The sequence below is a fragment of the Canis lupus genome, chromosome 23 (genome assembly GCF_011100685.1).
Source record: "Canis lupus familiaris isolate Mischka breed German Shepherd chromosome 23, alternate assembly UU_Cfam_GSD_1.0, whole genome shotgun sequence".
In the NCBI taxonomy this organism is placed as follows: domain Eukaryota; kingdom Metazoa; phylum Chordata; class Mammalia; order Carnivora; family Canidae; genus Canis; species Canis lupus.
Genome location: NC_049244.1, coordinates 44,946,602 through 44,964,270, shown reverse-complemented (window position 1 = coordinate 44,964,270; position 17,669 = coordinate 44,946,602). Strand labels below are relative to the sequence as shown.

General features: G+C 38.5%; 1 long non-coding RNA gene across 1 annotated transcript in view; it reads left to right on the top strand.

The window, feature by feature from the left end:
• LOC119865417 overlaps positions 1-16,931 on the top strand; it is a 36,701-nt gene extending 19,770 nt beyond the window's left edge. The window contains exon 3 of the long non-coding RNA XR_005377185.1: positions 16,872-16,931. This is a non-coding gene — a long non-coding RNA (uncharacterized LOC119865417). The remainder of the gene's footprint in view (positions 1-16,871) is intronic.
• The last annotated feature ends 738 nt before the right edge of the window (positions 16,932-17,669 follow it).

The following is a 17,669-nucleotide window of genomic DNA, read 5'->3' as shown; positions in this document are numbered from 1 at the left end:
TTTAAAAGGCTGCCTGCCCATTGGGTAAAGAAGGCCTGGGCTCAGTCATTGACAAGCTCAGGTACAGTTTCTGAGTGAACCAAATAGGAAAGTTTGGGCATCAGCTAGGGATGCATGTCTGAGGCTGCTGATCTGTGCCCACGGAGGAGCTAGGAAGATAAAGCAGTAACCCTTTCCTGCAGGGTGGATTCGATGGGGGACGGGAAAGATGAGGACAAAGGAAACATGACGGATGACTGCCCTAGGAGGATGGTGATGGTACTGCCATTACCCAAGAAAGGGAAGCTGGAGCCTGAGCAAGTGGAAGAGGCGATTGTGAGTTCAGTAATGTGTGTGTTATGCAGAACTATCCAGTAGGTGGTTAGTTTGGCATCTGAGAAGGTGATTGGGGCTGAGAAGCCACATCGCCCGTTGTCCAGCATTTTCTTGGGGGACTCAGTCTTCTGAAAACTGGTTCCCTCTGACAGTGCCAGTGCCCGTGAGCGTATCAGAGGCCCTGAGATTTGGGAAAGAGAATTGCTTAACTTTGTTTAACCCAGGTTTTTCTAAACTCATTTGACTGCCCAACCCTTTTTTTCGTGAGACATCTATTAATTTACTGAAGACTACACATTGGGGAATTGTTCTCTGGTCTATGCAGATATTTTTCAGTTGAGAAATTAGAGCAAAGGAGAAACTGGTTAAAGGGTTGGTAGATCTGTGGGTATTCAGTGTGGATCTATTAAGTCACCAAAACAGAGTGAGGAAACTTCCAGAAATCCAGTCCTGACCTGGGAACTGAGGACACTGACCTTTCGGTGTAGGGAGTGGTGGTGAAGGCTGCTGGGGGTTTTGATCAAAGACAGCTTGCTATTTTGGCTTTCTACCTACATTACATGTGCCAGTAAAGTCCTGGTCCAATCCCTCCCCGGGTTCTTTTTTTTCCTCTACATTGGCCTCTCTTCCTTGCTTTGCCATTTGCATAACTAATGCACACAACACAGAGTTCCTGCAATTTTAAAGACAGCTGGCCAGCACATCTTGGATGCTGATGTCAGGAAACATCTGGAAGAGGGCTAAAGTTACTGCAGGCCCAACTGAGAACAATGGAAGCACATTAATGTGGAAAATTCAGTATGCGGTGGGGGGGGGGGGTTGTGTATATGAAAATGGCTGCCAGGCAAACTTATAAAAGGCTTGTGCAAAACACTCTTATAGTTTGGGCATTAATACCACTGAGCAATTGAGTGGTAGGCCAGCTAAACCTGAAATATTGCTACTCTCTTCTGGACCCTTATCTCTGAGGCTTTCCTTTTCTTAAAATTTTTCCTAGAAATCCTGCTAGCTAACCAAGATACTCTTTTCTTTTTTTTCTTTTCTTTTTTCTTTTCTTTTCTTTCTTTCTTTCTTTCTTTCTTTCTTTGTTTCTTTCTTTGTTTCTTTCTTTCTTTCTTTGTTTCTTTCTTTCTTTCTTTCTTTCTTTCTTTCTTTCTTTCTTTCTTTCTTTTAAATTTTATTTATTTATTCATGAGAAACATAGAATAGCAGAGACACAGGCAGAGGAAGAAGCAGGCTCCCCACAGGGAGCCCGATTCAGAACTCAGTGATCACACCCTGAACCAAAGGCAGACGCTCAACCACTGAGCCACCCAGGCGTCCCAATATTCTTTTCTGAAGAATCATGAACGACTATGTTACTTCGTAATAGTTTTCAGTTAATCTCCACCTTTCCTCTTTGTTCTCTCTCAAAATATAAGGATATAAGATAGAGTTCTGGTACACATAGTTTTGCTGTCTCTAAGAAGTCGCTGTTGGCAGGAACAATTATAAAAATTGTGACTGAAATATTTAAATATGAACTTTATTCCCCAAGGCTGCATGGCATAGCCATTGAAAGAATGGGTTTTGGAGTTTGGATTCTAGATGCTAGGTTTGTGTGACCTTGGGTAAATTACTTAATTAGCATAACTTAGTCTGTAAAATTGTGGTCATTACTTCTGCCTATTTAGATTTTTATAAAGAGTATACATGTTGGGGTGCCCTTGTGGCTCACTTGGTTAAGCATCTGACTCTTGATCTCAGCTCAGGTCATGATCTCAGAGTCATGATATCAGGGCCCTGAGAGAGGGCCCTGTCCCCCCCTCCCCCGCATATAACCTGCTTAAGATTTTCTCTCCCTCTCCCTCTCCCTCTCCCTCTCCCTCTCTCTCTCCCTCTCCCTCTCCCTCTCCTCCCCACCAAAAAAAAAAAAAAGAAAGAAAAGAGTATACAAGCTAATAATGCGTGTTACAAGTGCTTAGTGAGATGCCTGGCCCAGGGTAGCTATTATGATTGTGGTTTTGTTGATATCCAAGGATCAAGAAGAAATCCTAGCCATAATGTATTTCTCAATCCAACTCCAAACATTGAGCATTTGCTTTCAGTTTCTGGTCTACAAATGTAGGTTTTCAAATGAGAATTTCTCCCCAAGTATTTATTCCTCTAGAGTTCTACCTACTGTTCCACTTTATTTGGTAGAAACTAAAGTGATATTCTGTCTCTTATATGAATTAATAATTACCACCTCATGCGGTTTTTCAATACTCAGACTCCTGGTTCTTTGTATGACACCTGCTTTTCCCCGCTGAAAGTTTGTTGGATTTTCTCCTATCTCCAGGGTTCTGAAATTTCACAATCCTATGCGTTGGTGTTAGTCTGTTTTAAACCATTGCACCAGGGATTTGTTGGACCCTATCAATCTGGCAGCTTGTGTCTCCTGGGTTTGGAAGTTTTCTTGAATTGTTGATTTATTATGAATTCCTCCACGTTATTTATTTGTGCTCTCTTTCTGGAACTCCTATTTACTAGCATAATGAGCCTTCTAGACTAATTCTCCAGTTGTCTTCTCTCTTTTTCCTCTTATCCTTTTCTTTGTCTTTCAGCTTTATTTTCTGAGAGTTCCTCAACTTTATCACCTTAATCCTTCTGTTAAGCTTTTTAATTCTTTTACCATATCTTAAATTTTCAAGAGCTCTTTTTTCCCCTCTACTGATTCTCTTTATAGCAGTCAATTCTTGTAATATCTATTTTATTTCTCTGAAGACATTAATATTTGCCTTTCTCTGTTCTTTTTTTTTTTTAAGCTTTTAGTTTGCTCCATAGTCTCTGTTTCCTCTGTAGTTTTTTTGTTTTGTTTTGTTTTTTGTTTTCTGTTTCTTGTTGTGTTTTTTGTCTCTATATTTCCTGGTAGATACTTTCTTCAGATGTCTGGTGATCCTGTAATATTTTAGATCTGATGGGAAGTTCTGTGCCATGGATGAAACTTTAGGATTTCAGTCTTTAGGATGATCTGCATGGGTCATTTATATGGGGGTGGAAGGAGATGTCATTGTCCTTAGGTCTTTTCTTCTTGGTCTGTTTAAGTTTTCCATGGGTAAACAATGACTCTTTTTCTGTCTACAGGGGGTGGGTTATCCCAAGCTGCCAGCGTTCTGGAAGTGGACTGGGATCATAATAGTTCATTATATAAACCTTTTTTCTCACATCTCTCTGTTTTCAATATAGTATTCCCATCTTAATCATACTTAGTGCCTCTAATTCTGGCTTAGGGACCTTTATTATACCCTCCTTAGAAGAAAACCACAAGTCTTCTGGTGGGACTGGGGAGAGGCAGTCAACTAATCTGCCTTTGGGAGGGTACTTTGGTGTGGCCTATCCTGGGAAGGGGTTGCTTCCTGGTTTTCCCCTCTGTTGGTTTAGGAATTAGCTTTCTCAATCTGCTAAATCAGATAACAATTGTCTTATTTTTCAGCTTCTAAAATCTCATTACTATCATTATTTCCTCCTTTTAATTTTTAAAAATCTCTTTATTTCTATTTTAAAGAATATTTGGGGGAGGGACACAGATATTTGTTCAATCATCTATCTTTATTCAGCATTTTTCATAGAAGATATTCTTAATTTAACAATTTATTTGAAAAATTAGATTTTTTTCTGCCAGAATCCCAGATCAAAGAATTCTGATGAGATCAACCAATCTATTTGAATAGTTTTATAAATGTATTCATTAATTTCCAGCCAGTATTTAATATTTTGGCCACTACAACTGCTGTGTGGTAAATGTTTCTATTTGTTGGCAAAACCTTCTTGGGTTGTTCATCACCTTTTATGTGGTTATAGATGTAAACAACATGTGTGCCCCAGATGGGCTCTGAAATCCAGGCTCCCACTTTGTGACATACTCCTTAACAACACCCGAGTCTTCCAAACACAAGTCCCTAAATCTATTCATTTCAGCTCATGTCCTGGCAACTCTTAAGGGAGAAATCTCCAATGATTCAAATCTCTATAATGAGAAACTTTTACATTTCACTATCTATTTTGGTAGGGAACTTTATATTCTATCATCTTTCTATATAGTAAAGTGTGGGTGGATTTGGACTTAAGGCATCAGAAATGACCAGGTGAGTAATAAGATGAGCGAGGATTTAGGTCCATGGTAAATGTCAATACCTTCTATATTTTAAGCCTTGACTTTATTTGCCAAAGTGAGGACTCTTACAATGGATACCCTCCTAGCAGAGCTGATCTCAGGGGTAGGGAACAACTCAGGCAGTGACTTGAGTGGCTCTGGATTATGTGGCACGTGGCCAGCCTCACAGCAAAACAGAATCAACAGCCCCTGTATTTCAGAGAGGCAATGGCCAGCCTGATAAGTAATAGTCAACACAGAAGTCCTTTTTTTTTTTTTTTTAAGATTTTATTTATTTTTTCATGAGAGACACACAGAGAGAGGCAGAGATACAGGCAGAGACAAGGCAGAGGGAGAAGCAGGCTCCATGCAGGGAGGCTGATGTGGGACTCAATCCTGGGTCTCCAGGATCACGCCCTGGGCTGAAGGCGGTGCTAAACTGCTGAGCCACCCGGACTGCCCAACACAGAAGTCCTTTAAGCTAATTTTTGGCCTCCATAGTCAAAGAAAGACTGATCTTGCTTGTTCTTTCATTAGACAATCAGAATGTGTTTAGTAGTATTTTTCTGGTTTACAAGAGCAAAGTTGAGAAGAAAACTGCCTTTGAAAATCAAAGAATCATAGTAATTGCTATTACTTAGTACCTGCTATTTGCTGGGTGCTTTATATACATGGTCTAATTTAATCTTCCCAAACAATTCTGCAAGTGCTATTATTATATCCAGTTTGCATATGAAAAAAGATGAGTCTCTGAGAGGTTGATTAACTTACCTGAGATTACAAAGTTATTGAAACCTGAAGTGCATTTAAAAGCAAGATTTTTAGAATTTTTCTCCAAAGCACAGGTTCTTTGTATTGAGCAAGCCTGCCATGCCCAGACAGACAATGGCCAAAAGACTTTTTGCATCATTTGTTCAGTGCTTCTTTTTGGAGGTAGGGCACATTTAAGATGTGCCAAGAGGAAATGTGTCTATTCTTGCTGATATATAACAAAATCAAAGGCAAACTTGTGTATTCTATAATACAAGTATATGTGATTACATGACAAAGATAATGAGCCCAGCAAATCACCTTCTAATCCAGGCACACAGATGATAAACACAGGACACAGAAGGGGTCAGCAAGAATGCTACTTTCCTGAGTTGCCATTTTGTCTAAAGTTATCCCTGTCTGGTAGAGAAATTGCAAAGACTTGGAGTCCTGTGTTCCAATCCTGGCTTAATTTTTTATGGATTCTCTCCATGATTGATTACAACACTGCCTTGTCTAGTAATTCTACCTTTTACTCCACCCACATAATGATAGTGGGAGCAACCTTGTATATATATAATAAGACTTCTTCAGCAACATCCATTTGTCCTGCCATTTATGATAACATGGATGAAACTGGAGGGCATTATGATAAGCGAAACAAGCCAGAGAAGGAAAGGTAAATACCGCATGGTATCACTTATATGTGGAGTCTAAAAAACAAAACAAAAAGTTTTAATTCATAAAGAGTAGAATGGTGATTGCCAGGGTCTGGAAGATAAGGTTAAATAGGGAGCAGTTAGTGAAATGGTACAAAATTTCATTTATGAGATGAATAAGATCTGGATCAAAAGTATATAATGATGACTATAGTTGATAATACTATTTTGTATAGCTGAAATTTGCTAAGAGAGTAGAACTTAAATGTTTTTGATAACCACCACGACAAAAGTATACATGCGAGGTGATGGATGTGAATTTGATGGTGAGATCCTTTCACTATGTATACATATGTCAAATTGCCATATTATACATGTAATATTAAAACTGTAATTGTTAATTATACCTCAATACCGCTGAAAAAAATTTTAAGTCAACTAGACAAAGAATGACTGCTTGATCCAAGTTGTGCCAATGAGCCCTTTCATTTGGGACCATGGAACTAGTATTAAGAAACTTCCACTTCATCCATTAGGTGTAATCACCTTCACTTATTTCCTAAGTGAGTAGGGAAACTGAGAAAGCTGACCTTTAAGAGAAAAATAAAACAGAAAAGAAGAGAGGTGAGAAAGAGAGGAATTTGGGGGTTCCCTCCAGCACTTCAGACCTTAGATCCAGAGGGGCATGGAGGCCTAAACACACCAACCAAATGCTCTTGGTTTTTGTGAGTTAGCTATGAACCTATGTGTTCATTCCCTGGTTTTTAAAAACTACTCTAAAAATAAATTATTTCAGTCAGATCAAGTCCAAGTTTCACAAATTTAAGTTGTGTGCCATGATGCAAAAGAAGTTTTGGAAGCATAGGGTTAGCGAGATGTTTAGATAATAGAATTGCATTGGAACAGAGGATGGAAACTGTAAGGATGATGTACAAATTCCAGTTTTCAACCACCAGTTGGCTGTAATGGCACTTCTCAATAGAGGGAATGTAAGGTGAAAAACAGGTTGAGGCAAGAGTGAAATGATAAGCTCAATTTTAGACACATTGTGTTGGAGGTGCCTATGGGAGCACCATGAAGAGATGTGATGTCTGGAGCTGGAAATGGTTCTATAGCTATACTTTTGGGACTTGTCAGCATATGAAGTAGTAAAAGCCATGAAAATGGATGAGTTTCATCAGCGAGAAGACAAGAAGTCAAGGACAGAACTCGGACCACCAACATCTCCAGTCCCAAGGCTGTTTGCATCTACAGTGGTCTCTTTCATCAATGGTATTTTTGGGGAAAGACATTTTTAGTAAATATGAAATGGCTCCTGAAGTGGAATATCATATTCCCTTGGGACTGTGCTCTCTACGTTTAAGCATCTCAAAGTCAACCAGGTGACTTTGGAGACTGGATAGTGGTGATAAACTTTCAGGTTTAACAACCTTTGGTTGCTACTTTTCTGACTTTTTTGCAGATTTCTTCCATTAAAAAGTATACACACTTCAAGGCCCATTGCCTTCCTACTCTATACTCTCTGCCTTAAAAAAGTCAGTGGTAGGACACCTGGGTGGCTCAGTGGTTGAGTGTCTGCCTTAGGCTCAGGGCATGATCCTGGGGTCCTGGGATAGAGTCCTGCATCGGGCTCCCTGCAGGGAGCCTGCTTCTCCTCCCTTCTGCCTAGGTCTCTGCCTCTCTGTGTCTCTCATGAATAAATAAATAAAAAATATATATTTTTAAAAGTGGTATGTGGCAAAATGGGTATGTGCCTTGGTAGCAGGCAGACTCGGTTTAGAATTCTAGCTAACTGTGGCCTTGGATAAGTTAATCTAATTCTGTATTTTCCTCATCTGTAAATCTAACAATATCTCCCTGGCAGGGTTGCTGAGAGGACTGGCAACAACATGCAAGCATTCTGCACAAAACCTGACATACTAAACCTAGGGCTATTATCATCAAATAGGGCATCTACTCTAATGTTTTTTTTTCTCTTGTTTCTCTTTAATGAGAAAAACACAAAAAAAATCTAATTAAAGAATATGCTGTGATTCGATAAGAAAGAGACTGAATTTTCTTTCATGATTGGGGATCTTGAATGTTCTTGATCTTCAGGCCATCTGGTTGTAAGATGGTTGCTGGAGCTCTAGGCATCACAACCAGACACCCTAATGTACAGACAAAGAGAGGACACGATTTCCTATGTCTAATAAGAATGACAAAATCTGTCCTAGAAGTCCCTTAGCAGACTTCTCACATCTCATTGACCGAAACTGGCTCATAGGATCATTTCTAAAACAATCAATATCGGGCACCTGGGTGGCTCAGTGATTGAGCGTCTGCCTTTGGTTCAGATTGTGATCCCGGGGTCCTGGGATGGAGTCCCACATCAGGCTCCCCATGCAGAGCCTGCTTCTCCCTCTGTCTGTGTCTCTGCCTCTGTGTCTCTTATGAATAAATACATAAAAATTTTTAAAAATTAGAAAAATAAAACAATCAATGTCAAGGAGTATAGGATTCTCATGACTGACTTAGACCAATCAGGGTATGTCCCTGAGCCAAGGATAGAGTCATCCTCTGTGAGATGTGGAAATACAAATAAAAGTTCTACTAACAAGAAAGGAAGAAGAAATAAAAAGAAGGAAGCTATGTCATTCTGGTTTCCTCCTACCATTTAGTCCTTGTGACCTCCCTCAGGGACAAATATAATAGCTTCCTAACTGGTCTCCCAACATTCTTTCCCTCACAGCCCGCTTACACAGTGTTGTCAGATTAATCTTCCAAAAACACTAATTTGCCACATAACCCTTTTGTCAAAAAATGTCATTGGTTCTCTCTGACCTTCAGAGAAACATTAAATCTTACCATAGAATTTTTTAACATCTTTTTTTAATGGAAAGAGGTCCTTAATTAATTAATTAATTTTAAAAATAGTCTACCCCCAACATGGGGCTTGAACTCATGACCCTGAGATCAAGAGTCACATGTTCTACCCACTGAGCTAGGCAGGTGCCTTTTAACATAAAAATTTCAAAGCACAGATCATAAGAGTTGGAAGGCCTGGGGAGATTGGAATGTCAAATGCTGGCACCAGGATTACTGGCTTTAAACTAGACTAGAAAACAGATGTGTGTGGTCTCACCTAAACATTTATTTTTGTCCAACCAAAGACATAATTTACAGAAATCTCCCCAAAGGAGCAATCTTCAAACTGAGTTAAGCAACTCTCCAAGAGGGTATATACACATGGGTTTATTTTTTTAAGAGAATCGTTTCCCAGATTTTCAGCTTGTTCTTTCTGAAAACTAGCCATGAAGCAATACAAATTTTTCATTTTCATTGTGCATTTCAAAACAAACAAACAAACAAAACCCTCCCTTCTTCTTACCCATCTTAGATCTTACCTTGTAATATTACCTCCAGGATCTTGAGAACCTCTGGGGAATGGGGGAAAAGAAAAACAAAAACAAAGGGATAATTTGAAGTATTGGTTTGGGGAAAGTCTCCTTTAATGATTAAGCAAAATCACCAGGTAGATCTTTGCATTAAGGGTGAAGTGTGGCTTTAGACCTAGGGTATTTGGGCCTGTGCTGGGAGGCTCTGAATTCAGATATGTTGTGAGTGTTTTGGTGGTGTGATCCAGTATCTTTTTCCCTGATTATTGTCAAAGAATGCGTAACTCTTGAGAGAGACTCATAATAGCAAAACAAAGGATACTTCAAGTGCTGAAAATGGTGTCTTCTTTTTGTTTTCAGTTATTCTCAAAATTCAGCCATAGGAGGTACTATTAGTTGGAAAGAATCATCTATGCATAGTAGAAGTTGTGCAGGTTTCTGATGCTCAAACAGGGCTGTGTGGCACAGCTAGATGGGACACATGTCTGATTCTCATACACATTCCTGAGTGTCGTTCACCTTTTTTAGAATACGGTGTGAATGATGCTCTCTAAACCTGTGCAACCTGAGGGGGTGATATGCAATGTTTAAAAATTTAATTGAAATGTTTTCTGAGACTACTACATTCTCTAATATGCTAAATAAAGCTTATGGATAAAATTTTCATGTGCTTTCTTTATATTATATGGGCCACGTTGAATAGAGTAACTAAAACTTACATATATGAAATGACATCAGGGAATATTTTTCCAGTGGTAGTCAATTCTCGTTTATTCTTTTAAAACATTATATTTTCTCACTCTTACTAACACAGTATAAAATTATATGCTAACCATCAGGCTAGTTTTTCTGTTCATACTTTCTCTTTTTTTATTGAACATTGGAATGTATTAAGTTAAAACATTTTTTTAAGATTTTATTTGTTTATTCATGAGAGACACAGAAAGAGGCAAAAACATAGTAGGCAGAGGGAGAAGCAGGCTTCTCACAGGGAGCCTGATGTGGTACTCAATCTTGGATCCCGGGATCACGCCCTGAGCCGAAGGCAGATGCTAAACCCTTGAGCTACTCAGGCTTCCCAAGTTTTAAAAAACTTAATTGATTATTCTCTGATTTTTTATGTGTGATTTTTATTTAATCCCCCCAGAATTCATTACCTGCAGACATGCACATTTACCAAAGGAGCACCAGGATAAGTTTTATGCATATTTTAAATGGATACATTAATTAATTACATTAGCTGTATATCCTGACATATGGCTTTTAGTAATTTATCTTATGTGTTCCGTGATTTTTCAGTGATTTCATACTATTCCTCAAATTACATTTTAACTTACTTATTGGAATTTATAAATAAATTCAGACTTTTCCAACAGAACATAAGTCTGATTTAGCTGATGGCTTTGACAATGAGGACTTCCTTTTCCAATTAGTCTGTATGGAAAGTATTTCCTATTAAGTTGAAAGAGCTAGATCAGCAGCCCAAGCTTCTGACAAAAATATTTTAAATGTCTTAAAATAAAAGCATTTAAAAAGTAATGTATTGGGAAAGATATATTAAAATCAATATTTTTATTTACAAAGTAAATGAGGCACTTTTATTTTTATTTATTTATTTATTTAAATAAATTTTTATTTATTTATGATAGTCACAGAGAGAGAGAGAGGCAGAGACACAGGCAGAGGGAGAAGCAGGCTCCATGCACCAGGAGCCCGACGTGGGATTCGATCCCGGGACTCCAGGATCGCGCCCTGGGCCAAAGGCAGGCGCCAAACCGCTGCGCCACCCAGGGATCCCAATGAGGCACTTTTTAAAAAGATTTTTATTATATTTGAAAGAGAGTGAGAGAGAGAACAAGCAGGAGGAGGGGCAGAGTAAGAGGGAGACGCAGACTGCTCTCTCAGTGGGGATCCCGATGCAGGGCTCTATCCCAGGACCCCAAGATCATGACCTGAGCCAAAGTCAGACACTTAACTGACTGAGCCACCCAGGTGTCCCAACAAGGCACCTCTTCCAATTGGAAGAGAACAGAAGTAGTTGTTAGATAAATCTTTGTAGAAATTTTTAACAAACTCCCTGGAAATTGCAGATGTGAATGGCTTTTACAACTGGCTACCAAGTCATCCTGCAGGTCAAGTTCTTTCTAATAAAAAACTTTCATAAAATTAGAGGAGTCTTTAGCTGGGTTGTTAGCTGATGATTTGAATAAATTTAAATAATTTAGTTAAGACTGCCTTTTAAAAAAACTTCTTCCATTCCTATTTTCTTATTCTTGTGCAATTTTCTTGGCCATAACATTTATAAAAATGAAAAGTAGAAATAAAACTGATGCTCTAATTTGGGACATATGAACTAATTGAAAACACAACAGTCTCATCCATCTGATTAAGAAATACACCTCTGGAGTGACTGGATGGTTTAGTCCGTTGAGCATCTGACTCTTGACTTGGGCTGAAGTCATGATCTTGGGGTCTTGGGATCAAGCCTTGAGTCAGGCTCCTGCTCAGTGTGGAGTCTTCTTGAGGATTTTTCTCCCTCTCCCTCTGTCCCTCCCCTGACCGTCACCGTCGTGCATGCTCTCTCTCCTCTCTCTAAAATAAATAAATAAATCTTTTAAAAAAGAACTGAATCTTCAATAAAATTTTCCTTTTTTATGTGTAATGTATGTATGTATGTATTTATTTATTTTTAAATAGGCTCCACACCCAGCATGGAGCCCAGCACAGGGCTTGAACTCATGACCTGAGATCAATACCTGAGCTGAGATCCAGAGTTGAATACTAAACTAAGTCCCCCAGGCACCCTTGTTTAATGTTTATCTTAATCCATCATATATGTGCGTTATTTTGATAAATTTTACACAACTGATAATTATAATGATAACATTTTTTTAAAGATTTTTTCTTTATTTATTCATGAGAGGCACAGAGAAAGAGAGAGAGGGACAGAGACACAGGCAGAGGGAGAAGCAGGCTCCATGCAGGGAGCCCGATGTGGGACTTGATCCCGTGTCTCCAGGATCAGGTCCTGGGCTGAAGGCAGACGCCAAACTGCTGAGCCACCCAGCCTGCCCGATAACATTCTTTTTGATGTGTTAGAGCCTGACAAAGGTAGACTCTATTAGTTGCTTCCTAAAATTTGTTCTGCCCCTTTTTGGCGCATAGCTAGCCTACATTTTCCCAATTTCCTTGCAGTAGGGTATGGCCAGGTAATTGTTCTAGCAATCCAATGTGAGTGGAAGTGATGTGGGTCACTTCCAGGACTGTCACCATAAAATCTCTTTCACATACTCTTTGCTTCTTCTACCAGCTAGATACAGTGAAGAATGAGGCTCTAGGAAAGGGGTTGGCAAACTTTGGTAAAGGGCCAGGCAATAACTATTTTAGGCTTGACAAGGCCATATAAGGCCTCTGTCTCATATTTTGCCTTTTTTTTTCTTTTCAAAATAGCCCTTTAAAAATATAAATCTATTCTTAGCACCCAGGGCATGTAAAAGTAGGCCAGCAAGCTAGATCCTTGTTCAGGGCAATGGCAAAGCCATGTAATAGAAGGAGATTGGGTCCCTTAATCACTGTGTGGAAGAGAGCACCTTGTTTATTTGAGCATCACACCAAGACTATCATGTAAGAAAGAAGTAAACTTTGTGTTGAGCCATTATATGCTTGGGCCTACCTGCTACTGTAACTCAGCCTAACAAAAATACATAAAGTTTAAAATTTAATTTACAAACATTTTTATTGCAGAAAAATATAATAATGAATAAGAAGATCTTTGGACACAATAATATAGATAAAAGTACATAGGAGAAGTGGTATAAGAATACAAGCTTAAGGAGAAAAGAGAATGATATAAAATTTCTGATTGTTAAAGTAGTTGTTTATATATATGTATATGCATATATATATATATATATATATATATATATATATATATATATTTAATTTGAGAGAGCACAAGCAGAGGAGTGGCAGAGGGAGAGGGAGAAGCAGACTCCCTGCTGAGCAGGAAACCCAACGTGGGGCTCAATCCCAGGACCCTGGGATCATGATTTGAGCTGAAGACAGACGCTTAACCAACTGGCCATCCAGGTGTAAATGGGTGTAAATGGATGATGATGGGCATCAAATTGTTTGGATTCTAGATTCAATTGGATATTTTTTAAAAAGTATAACTATAATTTAAAAGACATATATTAATAATATGCTGGAAATTATAGCCTTTGCAATTACTTAAATCTATGAAATATTTTAGATGTCAACTAGCAATTTGGTCAAGGGATTCATGGTTTTAAAAAATTCTTTCAGGAGGGACGCCTGAGCAACTCAGCGGTTGAGAGTCAGGATCTGATCCCAAAGTTCTGGGATTGAGTCCCTCATTGGGCTCCTGCATGGAGCCTTCTTCTCTTCCCTCTGCCTATGTCTCTGTCTCTGTGTGTGTGTGTGTGTGTGTATGTGTGTCTTGTGAATAAATAAAATCTTTAAAAAATAAATTCTTTCGGGAGACATGCCAAAAATCTTTGAAGAGAATTCCAAGAACTTTTAAAGAAAGCCTCAGAACCAAACCTCTTGTGAAAAGCTTCATAGATTCGTTGGGCTGGAAGAACAAGCAGGGGCTTTTTGGTCCACCTCTGCTCTTTTCAAAATCCCGTGTCCAGGTCACTTTAGAAAGTGTTCAAAAAGGAATGTGTTTGCATGTCTAGAGTCCTGCCGGTGGTGTCTCAGCTAGGTGTAGGAATCTATCTGACCTTAGACACCTCCCTGAATCATGAGAATGAGAGCTGTTTTCTTCCTTCCTTTCAGAAGTCTTCCTTTCTTGGTTGTTCAGAGGATTCCTGAGTTAAACATTTGTGAAGTACTTTGCAGTATTTGGCTGAAACTACAAAGTTGCATTTGTTATTCTTGGAGGGATGAGAAGCATTATGCAAGTGCAAAGTATCATTTTCTTTCCAGGCCACGCAGCATTACCAAGCTGAACCCCCGGAAAACTCTTGACCCCATCCTCTTGCAAGGCCTCTTCATTTACATAACCGGCCACACAAATTAAGCTAACAAAGGTCTCCTGGGAGAAGATTTGCACTTTCTCCTTTTCTTCAGAGAGTTTCAGTCTGCCTAAGAGGTGTGATAACTTTGTCCTCAGGCACAACTGATGGTAGTCTTTACTTGGTCTTCCTACTCCAAGGAGTCAGTAGGAGAGAGGACCCTGGGCAGTGAGTACATCTTGAGGATTGAGTTCTTATTTTGATCTGTCCTTGTCTACTCACAGTGACTCCTAAGTCACTTCACCTCTTTGAGCTTCATTGTCCTGATCTAAGAAATGAAAATTTGGAATTTCTATGAGTCCTTCACACTTAAAATTTCCTCTTAGCATGTCAGAATGCTGAAAAACCAGCTCTGAAAATTTCAGTACATTTCACCCAGAAAACGGGGTGATACGGGGTGCATATCATTTGGTGATATGGAATATTTGCCGAGAGAAATACAACTGAATTAAATGAATGAGAGATCTTGTCCAAATTACTTTAGAGTTAAGTTCTTTATTTAATTCCAATTTTTTAAATAAATGTGTTTTATATTGTTAGATCTGTGTGGCTGCTGCTGGTGGTGGTAGTGGTGATGATGGTAGAGATGATGGTGCTGTAGATGGTGGTGGTGATGAGGGTGGTAGTGGTGATAATGGAAGTGATGATGGTAGAGGTGGTGGTGAAGGTGGTAGTGGAGGTAATGATGGTAGAGGTGGTGGTGGCAGTGATGACGGCAGTAGAGGTGATGATGGTGGCAATAGTGGTGGTGAAGGTAATGATGGTGATGGTGGAGGTGATGGCGGTGGTGGTAGACACAGTGGTGTAAACTTCCAGTGACCTTGGATGAAAATACATATGTTAATGTTTTCATCACAGAGTCAGTTTATCTTTATAATTCCCACAGTGCTTTAGCCCACTGCCTTGAAAAAAAAGCAGGTGATCCATAAATGTTTGATGAAACAGTATCTAGCAGATAACTACAGATTCATCTTGTTCTCATATCTAAGAAAAAACTAATACTCCCGTGAAGATCTCAGGTTTAATTTCATTTGATATAATAGACTTTCTAAGAAAGCTGTGAAAATACATCACTGAAATTAATTTAATTTTAATGTTATTTTAATACATCTCCAGAGAAGGATGAAAGCTTATGCAGATTATAGGAAGGCTATTTCTCGGTAATGGAAAAAAAGCCACTGAAATCAATCCACTCAAAAGGGTTCAAAACTTCACAGGAAGAAGTTTGACTTAGACTATATCTGATTATTGGAACTAAAAAATTATAAAAATAATTTTATTTTATACATAACCAAATTTAGGTTATTATAGAAATGAAGGGCTAGTCCTTGAAATCTATAAAAACTGGGTCAAGTATTGCTTTTTAAAATTTTTTTTTAGGGCCATAACTTTTCTAGCAAAAATTAACAACACACAGAATACCCTTCACTTTAACATGCAGAAATAATCAAAGGGTTTCAATAAGTTTCCCTACTGCTTTTCTTAATCTTTGGATTTCCAAGTAATTCCCCTAACATATGATCATTGTTGATTTTTTTTTTCCCAGTTGTTAATTGGTCTACCAGTTACACAAGATTCCAAATCCAGTAGTTTTTCTGGGGTTTCACTTCTCCATGGTCAACTGTAGTCCAGAAGCAACTGATCCTTCTTCTGACGTATTATCAGAAGGTCAATAGTAGTCGACTGCTATGTCACTATACCTGTATCATTCACCTCACTTCATCTCATCACAAGGAATTTTATTGTCATCATAAGAAGGGTGAATACAGTACAATAATATATTCCGAGGGAGAGAGACCATATCCACTTAACTTTTACTACAGTGTATTGTTATAATTGTTCTATTTTATTAATAGTGTTGTTGGTAATCTTTTACTGTGTCTAATTTGTAAACTTTATCATAGGTATGCATGTAGAGGAAAGATATAGTATATATAGGATTTAGTAATATCCTTGGTTTCAGACATCCATTGGGAGTCTTGAAACATAGTCTCTGTGAATAAGTGGGGGCTACTGTATACTCTAAAAATAACTGACTTAATGAAATCTTTTATTTTTTGCAAAAATTAACTTTTCATTTTGCATAGTGTAGGTGGATAAAAACCACTTCCGATAATCAGAGATACTTACACTGTTAAATGGAGAAAGAGGCTTGAGTGTGTATTAGTGATTTTTTTTAAGATTTTATTTATTTATTCATGAGAGGCACAGAGAGAGGCAGAGACATAGGCAGACGGAGAAGCAGGCTTCCAGAGGGGAGCCAGATGCGGTACTCCGGGATCATGACCTGAGGCAAAGGCAAATGCTCAACCACTGAGCCACCCAGATGTCCTAGTGAATATTTTTATTATGGTGGCTTTTGCTTTCCTATATCACAGTGTTTCAGTGAAGCTCCTGAGAATTAATATTCAGATAACAAAGATACCTTGTATTCACTCAACTAGCATGTACTCAACATTATTGAAAGAAACTTACTGTGACAGGTAATATTTTCCAAACATGGCAGTCTCATTATTTCTCATGCCATCTGCTCATCTTACCATGTGATCTTGCTCTTTTCTGATCAAGAGTTAGCCAGACTGCTTAGGTGGCTTAAGCATCCAACTCTTGATTTCAGCTCAGGTCGATCTCAGAGCCATGAGTTCAAGCCCCACATTGTGTTCCATGCTGAGTGTGGAGCCTACTCAAAGAGAAAGAAAAGAAAAGAAAAGAAAAGAAAAGAAAAGAAAAGAAAAGAAGAGAAGAGAAGAGAAGAGAAGAGAAGAGAAGAGAAGAGAAAAGAAAAAAGAAAAAGAGGTGGCATCTATATCCTTCTCATTAAACCTGTGACCTTTTTGCCAACAGAATGTAGCAAAGTGACTCTGGGTGGTGGTTTCAGAGGTTAGATCATACAATGTTTGTAGTTATAGTTTGTTCATTCTACATTCTACATTCTTTTGCCACATAGTGCCTCATCATTTATGTATTCAATATATCTTGAAGAATATTTGGGTTTTTCAAGTTCAGAGGTTTTAGTGCTATGAACTATATATATTTTAATATATATCTTTGGGAAAACATATGTAAACGTTTGTTTGGTTTGTACCTAGAAGTGGAAGTTCATGGCTTTAAATATTTTGGAGTATTAAGATTGCTTTTTAAATAAGTCACCTTTGATATCTGGTGACAGTATTTAAAATATTCCTTAGCCTTCTTCACATTCTAGATATTGTCTGTAACCTGAAGGATGCTGCTTAACATCTATAATCAGAATAAGACAAGAATAAAGGAACAGGAAGTTAACACTGGTTACCCCAATAAAACATCACAGCCTGTTGCTCAGTTCCTGGATCTGAGCCAATTGTCAGTCAGGAGCCCAACCGACTGAAGAGGTGGCCAGTCCTCAGGAGTAGGGACCCTGGAACCCTATGGCAAG